At 41.0% G+C, this 12,755-nt stretch overlaps 1 long non-coding RNA gene across 2 annotated transcripts; it reads right to left on the bottom strand.

Annotated features, from left to right (window-relative positions):
• Positions 1-3,688: 3,688 nt before the first annotated feature.
• Positions 3,689-12,657, bottom strand: LOC106890634. Of its 2 annotated transcripts, XR_001412543.1 has the most exons (4): positions 9,836-12,657; positions 6,659-6,757; positions 4,745-4,830; positions 3,689-3,882 (listed from the first exon to the last, which is right to left on the bottom strand). It is a non-coding gene; the product is annotated as an uncharacterized LOC106890634 (long non-coding RNA). The 2 variants fall into 2 exon arrangements; XR_001412544.1 differs by lacking the exon at positions 4,745-4,830.
• Positions 12,658-12,755: the final 98 nt, after the last annotated feature.

Raw genomic sequence — 12,755 nt, 5'->3', positions numbered from 1 at the left:
GCCCCGGCCAAGCCATGGCCTCCGCCGAGGCACCGAGCGGGCCCCCAGCCTCGGGAGCAAGCCCCCCGGGGCTGGTTCGCCCTGGAAGACCGCTCCCCGGGGAGCGGGTTCGTCCATGCTCGGGCGGCCCGTCGCCCGGGGGTGGGAAGGCTCTTCCTTCGTCTCTCCTGGTCGCTACGGGCCTGGTCGCTCGCTCTGCCCCCGGTGGGGCGAGGGAGAGAATCACAGAATCACAGAATCTTCTAGGTTGGAAGAGACCTCAAAGATCATCTTGTCCAACCGTCAACCCAACTGACAAAAATAGACACCCACACAACAAACAAAAAGCATCGCAATCACTAAACCATACCTCCCAGCACTACATCAACCCATCTTTTGAACACCTACAGGGATGGTGCCTCAACCACCTCCCTGGGCAGCCCATTCCAATGGCTGAGAACCCTTTCTGTGAAAAAAGTTTTCCTAATATCCAGCCTGAACCTCCCCTGGCATAATTTGAGTCCATTTCCTCTCATCCTGTCGCCCGTGACTTGGGAGAAAAGACCGACCCCCACCTCTCTACACCCTCCTTTCAGGTAGTTGTAGAGAGCAATAAGGTCTCCCCTCAGCCTCCTCTTCTCCAGGCTGAATAACCCCAGCTCCCTCAGCCTCTCCTCATAAGGCTTGTGCTCCAGAATCCAAAGAGTAAAAGTGCGGAAAAGCCGGTGGGTTGAGATAAAGGCAGTTTAACAGGTGAAGCAAAAGCTGTGTGCGCAAGCAAAGTGAAACAAGGAATTCACTCACTGCTTCCCATCACCAGGCAGGGGCTCAGCCATCTCCAGGAAAATGGGGCTCCATCATACTTGGCTGTTACTCGGGAAGACAAACGCCATCACTCTGAACGTTGCCCCATCCTCCTTACTCTGAACGTTACCCCTTTCCTTCTTCTTCCCCAGCTTTCTGTGCTGAGCGTGATATCATATGGCACGGAATATGCGGCGGAGAACATCATGGTTTCAGCTGGGATGGAGTTAACATTTGATGCCAGCAGCTGTTACAGTGCTATGGCTTGGGTTTGGGATGAGAAATACTGTTGACAGTACACTAGTGTTTGGGATTGTTGCTAAGTAATCAAGATCTTCTGTGTTCCTCGTATCATCCCACCTGTGAGTAGGCTGGGAGTGCACAAGAAGTTGGGAGAAGACACAGCTGAGACAACTGACCAAAGGGATATTCCATGCTATATGATGTCATGCTCACTATGTAAAGCTAGGGGAAGGAGACGACTTCCTATTTAAGCTAAAAGTGCTGTTGAAAATCCAGTGGTTAGGTGCTCACTGGAGAGTAGAGTTCATGCATTCCAGGTAAATTATTGTCAGGTCAAAAAATATTTTCCCCACATCATGACATATTTTAGGGAATATTGCATGTAAGGTGGCACCCAAATGCAACAATTCCCACCACACGCTGCATCCACCTCTCCCTCCTCAAATATGTTTGAAAACAGAGGTGAGAAGTTCAGACGGGCTTTTAAAGCTACATTTGAATGAGAAGAAAACGTGGAGGAAACTCAGAATAGCAGCTTAGGTGATGGAGATTGAAGAAGAAGAAAAAATCTCAGCAGTTCATGACTGGTGTCAAACCTGAGTATAAGCCATTATGAGTGGCGTGTTTGCTTTCGCTTTGACATTCTAGTTTTCACATAGTTAGAAGACAATAGTGTGTGACTAAAAGCTCTGCGTAATTGTCTTACAGCTCTCCCTTGATAGAAGTCCATCACAGAGTATGGGCTAGCTGGAAAAACTGTAAAGTTATCAATCTATATTTGAATATACTATTTGATCTGTAGAGCTCTTTGACCTCTATAATTATTGACATTTACACTAAAAATCACTTCAATTTTGCTTGAGTTCAGGTTACACCTAGAGACATGGCAAGCATTTAGTATCAAACATCACATCAACACGGCACAACTCTATAAATATGAAAGGAAAATAATGACTTACCTAGTAGAAGCTGAAAGGATTTTTAAGCAGGATGATTGCTTCTAATGGAATTTTGCTAGGATTAACACCTAAGTCTGTTCAATGGGATACTTAATTTTTTATGGACCAGGTTATAGGCTTAGTTTCCTTTATCTGAAAAAAAAAAATCACCATTTGCAATATTTGGAGTGATTACCATGGAAAAAAAAACATTTCAGCTGTGAATCCACAGAAGTGTGAGGGATTTATATGGCTTATAGAAAAAAAGGGCCTTTATTTTCAAGAATAAAAATAATTTTACTAATTGCACCTCTTCTGCAAGCTCTGGGAGCTATCTCATTTCATCCGCAGAAGAAATATGGAAAAAAAAAAAAATCACCATTTGCAATATTTGGAGTGATTAGCATGGAAAAAAACCATTTCAACTGTGAATCCACAGAAGTGTGAGGGATTTATATGGCTTATAGAAAAAAAGGGCCTTTATTTTCAAGAATAAAAATAATTTTACTAATTGCACCTCTTCTGCAAGCTCTGGGAGCTATCTCATTTCATCCGCAGAAGAAATATGGAAAGCAATACAAACTGCCAAGAGAAAATGAAATGCTAGATTTATTTTCTTCCTTGAGTTCAAGCTGGAAAGGGATAACATAGCAATCTCTTTATATTAGTGAAATGTCATTCGTAAGAAATTTAAGAAGTTAGATATAGTACAGGAGATGTCATCAATACATTCACAAATGTTACTTAATATAAAAAGGGAGATTTCATTATTAAGTCACGTGCTGAGTAATAGTTTGATACTTGTAGCTCGGGTATTATTCTTGGATGTTTCCTTTCATTTAGAAAAATAATAATGGTAATTGAGTGAAAGGCAGAAATTGTTCCTTGGCTTAAAAAGACCATTTGTAAAACCTGTCTTACTTTTAGAGAAAAGTGTGCTTTGGTTTGGGAAAAAGTCTTATTTGCCATTGGAAACAGAGAAAATGCTTATTAACATAGGCTGTAGTGTGATGTGGCAAAAACTGCCAAAAAATTACATCAAAATTTTTATGACGTAAGAATTGGATTACAGGTTAAGAAAACCTGTTTTCTTAATCCCAAATACTGCTTCAATACATATGGAAGAAGCAAGTTGTATCCATTAGAGGATCTGATCACAAGATTAACATTTATTTATGAACACTGAAAAACATTGAAAAAACTGAGAGTTTGTTTATATTTCAACCTGTGATGGTTGTTTTCTTATTTTTGATTGGAGTCTGGTCTTAACTATTCTAACTACTATCTTTATGTTAAGTAGCTGGATGCTTCACACCCTAATTACCTACCGCAGTCATAATAATCTTGTTTATTTAGAAATGTCTTTGCTGTCTAGCCTGGGCAAGGCCAGCTATTGATTCTATTGAGGTAATAATAAAAAGTTATTTGTTTATAGTCTTCATTCATCAAATTCCCAGAAAGGGATTCTATGATATTTTAACCCAGTTAGGAGCTGCTGAAAATGGATTTGGAATGCTAGTGGTGCCGAATCTTAAAGAATAGCATTTCCCAGAAAGGGATTCTATGATATTTTAACCCAGTTAGGAGCTGCTGAAAATGGATTTGGAATGCTAGTGGTGCCGAATCTTAACGAATAGCATTTATGTCATAATCAAATAGTGGTTTTAACTCTGCAAAATGAGTTTAGCTGTAACCTTTGAAAACGAGATCCCACTTGCCTTTGATTTCTGTCTTGTCCCTCCAGGAGCGTCTCTGTTTTGCTGGCTGGGGCTTTTGCTTTGTGTGCAGGGAACACTGAGGCACCGCAGGCGAGAGACTGGGCTTCTGCCTCAGCACCACGCTCTCTCACCGTGGCTTCCCATTCAGCTAGGGTGAACTTGACCCCTCAGGAACTGATGTTTACAGGTCCACATAACATCTTTTTAAAACAGGATACCCTGTTATTGCTTAACTACACCATGGTATTTAGGGTCTACTATCTTAGAATGGAACAACAAAGCGTCTGTGGCTGTTCCCAGTGTCTCTGTCCGTGTCTTTGGCCAGGAAATGTTCAGATTCAGTGTCAGAGTGGAACTGGCAACGCACAATAGAACTCCCCTTCCAGCTACCTCCGGTTTTTGCTTCAGATTCTAATTGGGATCATTTTACATTTTCAGTCTCCTTTCACCAAAGTCATCGAGTTAATGTCAGCTCATTAATTTCTGACTGAGTCTCCAAGGTAACCAGGTTCATGTGCTAACAGTTCTTGATGTTTTTTCTTACAACCCAAAATCTCTTAGTCCCGTATTTCAGAGAAACAAATAATTTTCTAAGTTAGAGTGGGTCACAGTACAAATGTGATAATTAAACCCATACACATTCCCTATTTTTCTTCATTATCTGGACCATGTTTGTTAACTTAGGAGAAATACAAAAGAGAATCATAGAATGGTATATTTATCTGATTTATTCTCACTGGCTTTGTTGGAAAAACTGAATAGCTCTTCAGGCAGATAGATCCTTCTGCAAGTCTGATAAAGCAACAGCAAACTTCATAAGAGAGAGTTGCTCTTTGTTTAAACTAATTGCACTAATTCCTTGGACAATTTAGAAGCAAAAAGTGTAGCAGCATGTTCAGAAGAGAGCTGTATTTGCAGGGGGAGAGAACGACAGACCGTAAACCCCCAGGAAACAGAGAGAAATAGACCAAAGAAGTGGGATGAGATTTGATTGCACATTAGGATCAAAGTCTTTGCCAAGCTATTGCCCTCCTGTTATCATTAAACCATAGTGGTCCTCACCTTCAGGCCATCCTGATTTCACCATGCAGCTGCCAGTATTTCATTACCAAGATCCTTCCATAAAGTTATCAGCAGTTATGTCATATCTGAAAGTCAAGGCAGTGAGTCAAGACTAAATTTATTCATTGCCAGTTTGTATCCATTTCTTTTTGGCTAACACTCTCCTTTAACTTAATGAGCTCTTCTCAGTTCCCAGTATTTAATCTGTGATGTATTTATAGAGATCCGTATTCAATCTTCATTAGATAACGCAAGCCAAGAACAGCTAGTCTCCTCTTGTTAGACAGTCACCAGTGCCCTGATTGTTTTAATTCCCCTTTGCTCGTGCTGCAGTCAAAATTCAGCATTCTTAAGCAATGTTGACCAGAAATGCATATGGTATTCCAGATGAAGGCTCACAAGTCCTTTCTACAAGAAAAACTTATTTATTTTGGATACGTTCTCACCTGCTGTGTTCTAGCATCCTATTTGTCCTTTTGAAAGCTACATCACACCAGAAACTGCAGTGATTCTGCCGTTGAATAGTACGTGTGGGTCTTTCTCCTGTTGTGATGGTTTCCCACAGATGAGATTCTGCTAATAACAGAAATACTGGCCAGCCAGCAGGTGGATGATCTCTCATTTTGCGCTGTTGAATTTCATCTAGTCACATAAGCACTTCCGTCTCTAGTCTTCCAAAGCTCCCCATATGATGTTTCAAAAATCTTCTTTATTGTAAAAATGCTGCTCAGCTCTGAGTTATTAGTGAAAGTCAGTAGGACACTAAGTGCCAGTGTAATTAATGAAAATATTAAAGTCAGTCCCAAGACGGATCTTTGAGGAACTCGCACTAGGGAAGTTTCTTTCAGTGTCACCATTCCTTTATCTTCAATTGTCTCTCCTCTAGCCAGGCCTGTTGCCACCTTTTATTTCTTGTTCTAATCCCTGTCTTCATTGGTTTGGTAACACCTCGTACTATGCAGTATCAGAACCTTTATTTAGATACAGGGAGATTAGATATCCTAAATTTCCCATAGTAACCTTATATCAAATTCAGAGAGACTTGCAGAAAAATCTCTGTCCAGTTGAAGGGCCCAGGTCTGATATGGTAACATGTATCAGCTACATTTGGGTATCTTACTCTGAATTATTACTTGATTAATGCTTAATTTTAATAAAATTGTGTTTGCATATAAATCACAACTTGAAGAATGTTTGTATTTTCATGTGTGGATAATGTAACTCTTACAACTAGTGCTTCTTTATTAAAATTGTAGTGTTTCAATTACAATTGAATAAGTACTGGAACTCAAATTGCTAAAATACTATTTTAAAAATTCTGTAGATTCTCACTCAAAGCATCAGGAACACTACTTTGTATTTCAGGTTAACTAAATTAAGATTCCATTCTGATTGGAGTTATGGGTATAAGTCCGCTAACTGGAGTGTTAGCTCTTCCTGACTTCTTCCAGTGAAAATGACTTCAGGTTTGGACTCATTGTTATAAACGCTCTTTTAAATTATCTCTTGCTATATTAGAGCTTTGAAAATGTCAAATAAAAAAAAATAAATTTCATATTGTACATTTAGGTATGGAAAAGTAGGTTAGGAAAGGTTTAATTATTTACCCAGAGTAGGACATCAGTCAGGATGGATTGATGTCACCCCTCCTCTCTAATAGCTCTACCTGCGTTATTTTTTTCTCGTTAGGCAGTGGAGTTAAATAGCTGTGATCTGCCCTTGCCGTAACAGTTAGCTCCGTGCTACGCAGATGGAAACAGAGCAGGTTTTTAATTGTGATGAGGTAAGTTCTCTCCCCGTGTTTCATCAGGGCTAGGACACGACTTGCTGAGCTGGTTGTGTAGCAGGTAACCACAGCCCTTTCCCACAGGAAGGACTCGGCAGTGGAACAACAAAGCTGGCTGGCATAATTACCTGCTATTCCAATGACTCCCAACACGTGGATGATGAAATGTGGTTTTCTGCGACACACACCTCTCTGTGTGAAGCGCTGGTTCCTCCTTTTGCTGCTTCCTGGTGGCAGAAAGGCAGGGAAAGGTGCCCGTTGCAAGGTTGTGGAGGAGAGAGGGGACGACTCTTCCCATTGAACCAGTCTGTTTCCAAAGTCTCTCCATTGTGAGGCCACACATGGAAGTGCTGGCTACTACCTACCTCACTGGAGTATTTTTTCACTTTAAGAGTAGGCAGTATTGCACCTTCTTTTCTATCACAGTTATTTTATGCTTACAGTTTATACCAAGATTAATCTATTAATAATATTTCCTGTAATTGTGAGCTGCGATTTCCTGCTTCTGGTATTTCTGTATTGCCCACTTCCCCCACCTCCTTCACAGTCTGTCCTTGTCAGAACTCTCCTCTGCTCTTGGTATTGGCCAAAATACCTACTTTCCTCAACCCCAAATTTGCCCTTAACCACATGAAAGGGAGAGAAGGTGGCTATTTAATTTCCCATTGCTGATAACAGAATATAGACATTACAAACCCTTTCGTATCTTGTAAGGTTTATTAATATCGACAAGATAACCCTTTCTAAATGTTATACACATTATAAAGCTTGTTTACATCACATTATTACCACTAGGGTTTGGGTTTTTTTTTTTTCTTCAGAGGAAAACAGCATTGTCAATCCCCTTTTTCCTGGTAGCATCTTAAGGCTCTATGCACAATGGCCACCACAAATGCCATCCACACTTCTGAGTAGAAACGAGAGACTTGACCTGCGTCATCATTCACATTTAGAGACTCACTTATCAAGTGGGATACCATCCGAGACCTTGAGATATGAGCGAATGGCTATATTTATCACCAACAGCCCTTTTTCCACTAACTCTTGCCACATGATGTCATAGCATGGGTTACATCTCCAATGACTAGTGCATGCATTCAGTAGATAAGATTTTAATAAGATTTTAACATGACAGCATAGCAGAAGCTGAACAACAAATTGTGAGGCAAAGCTCTTTGAGACGCAGCCCTTGTTTTATGCAGAGTGTTCATACCTCAGAAGTAAGTTCTGAAGTAAAGTTTCAGAAGTAAAAGTTCCTTTTAATGTCAGTAGTACATTTAGGGCTGAATGAAGTAGCTTGTCTAGTTACTACCAACACCAACGCTTAAGCCATTACAAAGCAGCATCAGAAGAATAAAAAAGAGCAGAAATGGTTCCATTGGCAATGCTGTTGGCTTGTGACATCTTTACAGGTCAATTAACTATACCCCAAATAAGTTACCTGTAACTTGGTAGTTTTATGAAAGGAATGATACGATATATGATATGATATGATACGATATGATGTGATATGATCACCTCAGGCAACAGAAGATAAAACTGATGATTCAGGAAATTCCTCCTAGTTCCAGCTTATCTGTATTTCTTCCCTCTATTGGAAGATCTTTGATATGTATTTCTATTTTCTATTAATTTTTAAATTTGTCCTTGATATACCTCTTCAAACTATTAATAAAAATTAAACATTTCATTTTCCAGTTACGTACAAAGAGCCATTAATTCTTTAAATACTTCAGCCAGAAATATCTTTGGCTGCAGGACTGTTGTGTTAGCATAAATAAAAAAGCAATGGAAACGCTTATTCAGTGTCATTCAATATATCCTTTAAGCTAACTTCTCCCTTCTTTACTCACAAATGTTCCTGGTGATGTAATTAATTTGTTCCTTCTATGTCAATCATGTATCTACTACACGTTAAAGTTAAAAGTAGCTCCACTCTCAAGCATCTAGTTTTACGTCAGTGGATACCAGTGTTGTTCCACAGCTGTTTTTGTGATCGTGGTTTGCCTTCTAAACAATCTCAACAATTCCTGGAATGTGCAGCGTAACCAGTGATAACAGCCAGCCAGGAGAAACTTTAACCACAGGAGATGTTTATGCTTTATTACTACAGAGATTGTTCTGAGATCCAGTCCGTATTAGCAAAGGACTGTACGTTGCCCTGCAGTAAGTGAGCCAGGAGCCCAGGAACGTTCATCTACAGAAGGTGGTTAAAGGCATCTCCATACTGTGTTCTCTCTGCTGTCCGAACCCCTCTACTGCCTGTGAGGCCACAACACACAGGCAGACGTGACAAAAGTGGGAAATGCAGGAATATTCTGGAAGCAATCAATCTACATGTTGTGTTGTATGCAGGCCACATTAAAGCACTTTAGTTTTTTCCCTGGAATCAACAGCAGCTCTCTATGCAGCTCAGAGACAGAGCAAAAGCCCATCTTCTGGTAGCAAAAGGCACTAAAGGCACATCCACGTGCCCCTGGCTTTTCTAGATACCCTTGCGTTGAAGACATTCAAATCCTTCCTTGAAGTTTCTTTTTCACAAGAACTGTATTCGTAGCACTTGAACAATCCCCTCTGGAGCAGAGCACGGTTCAGGATGCTATTGTTAAAACCAGATGTCAAAATCTAATAAAACTTACTTTTAGGTAAGTGCTGATTTCTGGTAAGTGCTGGTATGAAAGCTGAACGCTGCCCATGAGATGCCTGTGCTGCAGCCCTTCAATGGGATTTTTGTCATTGATCATCCAGAGGGACTGGATTCCACCCAGGCCAAGTATGTGTGACTAACTCCGGGTGCTCAGTTATGGAAAATGTTGGGTTACGTTATATTGTCAGTATTTAATAACACCACAGGTAAAACACACCAAGGTGAGCTTCTCTTTCCATTTGTTTCACACGGAGGTAACAAATATGTTAAATGTAGCTTACGATTAACACTAAGACAGTGGCATAAATGCTTGTTGTGTCTCTCTGTTACCTAGTAACAGATTTTGATTGTATTTTAACCTTATTAGCAATCTTACTACGCATATTTAAACTGAAAATGTAGGGAAGACATTGTATCTGTTTATAAATGAAAAGAGAATAAAAGAACAATTTATCTGCTACCATTACCAAAAACTGCTGGCATATTTAGCATGCATTTCAGGATACTCCTCGCATTTTTCTTTAGAGATAAACAAGTTTGGGTTTTTTTTGGTCCAGAATATGCTATAGTAGAGCATCAGAATACTAACACGATGGTAAGTTGGGCATACACAATAAATCTGTTTCTTTCCTCAAGTGAAGCACCACAAGCGTCATACCTCATTGTAACGAAGGCTCAGAATGAAACAGCTGCCCACCCATCAGTGTTCCAAATAATCTATGGTTTCAGAGAAGCGGAACAGCCATTAGTAGGAGTTTCTGTAATATCCTAGAAGAAAGAAAATTGCAGTACTGAGTATTCAACATGCAGCACTCGCTTATGACAGAAGTGCTCTTATTCTGCTGGATCCATTTACTATCCTCTAACAGAAAAGAGCTGCCTCTCTCTCTCCTTCTCCCCGTTACCAGACTACTTAAGACTTTAAACCCACCATCTTGCAGTCAGCTCTGGCATTTACTCAGAGAGAGAAATTCACTGAGCAAAACCACAGAGATACCTTTTTTAAACTAAAAAAACCAAAAGTAAGCAGAAGGGCTGGTGAGCATGAAGTAAGGCACATCTTTATTATAATAACAAAGAACAAACCCACGATGAACAGTTACAGGCACATTTAAAATGCCCTGCGAGGGGGCAACTTCAGTGATTTTACATTAAATCACCTCTGAATATACCAGAACACATTTTAACTGGGAAATACATCTTGCCAAGTTTTTACTAAGAAGTAAAACTAAACAGGAATCTTTCCTTTGCCCCAAGCCTTCATTTCAAGGAGGGATGATTTCAATTTACTGCTATTTGATCAATATATATTCCTCTCTAAGCAATGATTAGTCCAGAAATAAAGACTTGCTGACTGATCTCACAAGCTATATTTAAAACAAAGTTCTGAACATTCTGAAATACAAGAGTCACTCTGTAATTTCAGAGCAGTTGTAATATCTTATCCCCCTGTAACAAGCTGCCAGAAATGCTCCCGGGTAATGCCCATTTGTTCTAAATATATCAACTTTCCAGCTGCAGCAGGTAAGTCAGGCCATTTGGGCTTCGATTCTTATCTGATACACCTCTTAATTTCAACTTCAGAGGCAGTAAATTCAGATATATATTGACTCTGTAAATTTCTATTAAGAGGTTCCAAATAATGCACAGAGTTAGCTGCTGTGTTTTGTCCAGAGTAAAAAAGTAAGGTGGATGTGAAAACTTGTTCCCAAAATATCCACAGATTTGAGCATGAAGGATTTCAGCATTTTTCCTTCAAAATGCAAGTTAGCCGAGGGTATCAGAACACGTTTTCTGTGTGAAGAGAATGAAATTCTGTCAAATCAACTGCAGAGATTGAAGACAAGAAATAGATCCCTGGACATGGATCCAAAAGACAACCAAGGCTCCAAAGAAACAATTATTTTCTACACTGCAGTCTGTTGCAAGTGATCCTCTTAGATACATCTTTTAAACTAATGTAAATGGAACAAGGAAAAGAACATTTTCAGACTATCCAAACAGAGGGGTTTTGTTTGGTTGGTTGTTTTTTCCGAATTCTGCAATCTATGTGGATTACTAGAACTCTTCCAAAGAATATTTGAGCCTGGGATGGAATCCAGAAAATATTTTAAATATCACTTTGAAATGACATACATCAATAGCTTTTTTTTTTTTCCATTTTGGTAGGAATAAATGTCTTGTGTTAACATTTGATCATAGTGTAAACTTGTTTCTTGGTCAGCATGCCTGTCAGAACATTATCAAATCCAGTCTGTATGGATAACGTCATCAGTCATGACAAAGGGTTAGAGATGACTTTATTTATACCACAGCTACAGCTAAAAGACAGCTTAATTTTAAGACACTACAAGCACTAATAAACCAATTATCAATGATCTCTATGAGACCTATATTTTAAGTCTGGTCTCTCCTGTTATTATGTGATTTCATTTTTGATGTATGCATGCACTGCATTTTCTGAAGTGGGATTACAGGCGGACAAATAGCAGCTTGGGCCAGTGACTGACAGAAAACTAATGAATGAATTCCTGCTCCAGCTGCAAATGATGAATCATGACACTGATTATACGTAGGCAGAAACATCGTTCCTTTTTAACAATAACATGGATACAACAGAGCATCAGTCAACTGTAGGTAGAACATCTCCAGTAATTTATACTTGATGGTCAAGTCTAAAAATTCAACTGCTTGGCTGACAAATTGTCTCATGAGAAATTGCTTTCCTGACTTTCCGTGGCATTTCCCAGGCTGGCCACTGAGAACCCCCAACGCCACGTTCCCTGCTTTGAAGTTTCCTCAACACTTCCCATTACCAAACTATTTCATGGTTAGTACCCAGCCCAGCGGAGCAGAAGCTATGCGCCAACAGCCCGACACAGGAGAGCAGATATTTCTCCCCAAAACACTCCTCAGACCAGGGCACTGGTCTCCACTGGTCTCCACTGCCTGCCCTCCAGCCTGCACAACCCTGGTCCTACGCAGCAGAGCCCGGGCCAAAGGCCAGGTCCTTCATGCACCACTTGCTCACACGGGAAGGGGCTCCCCCCTCAGAGAGCAGGAGAGTGGGCTCCCTCCAGGCCTGCACCCTCAGGTGATGTGACAGCGGACCCTCCTTCAGCCTGGAGCCCCCAAATTACAGGAGAACAGACCTTCCTCAGGCCCGGAGCCCCCAAATGACACAAGAACAGACCTTCCTCAGGCCCAGAGCCCCCAAATTACAGGAGAACGGACCCTCCTCAGGCCTGGAGCTCCCAGATGACAGGAGAACAGACCCTCCTCAGGGCTGGATCCCCCAGATGACATGAGAGCAGACTCTCCTCAGGGCTGGAGCCCGCCAGATGACAAGAAAGTGGACCCTCCTCAGGCCCAGAGCCCCCAAATTACACGAGAGCAGATCCTCCTTAGGCCCGGAGCCCCCAGATGACAGGAGAATGGACCCTCCTCAGGCCCAGAGCCCCCAAATGACGCGAGAGCAGACCCTCCTCAGGCCCGGAGCCCCCAGAGACCACGGGAGCGCCCCCCACTAAGACCCCCTCCCCAGGCCCAGACCCCCCTAGGTCCGTACCCCTCTCAGG

The sequence above is a fragment of the Calidris pugnax genome, unplaced genomic scaffold, assembly GCF_001431845.1.
Source record: "Calidris pugnax isolate Ruff unplaced genomic scaffold, ASM143184v1 scaffold19, whole genome shotgun sequence".
Taxonomy (NCBI): domain Eukaryota; kingdom Metazoa; phylum Chordata; class Aves; order Charadriiformes; family Scolopacidae; genus Calidris; species Calidris pugnax.
The sequence above is the reverse complement of the archived record's forward strand: the minus strand, read 5'-3'. Positions and strand labels throughout refer to the sequence as shown.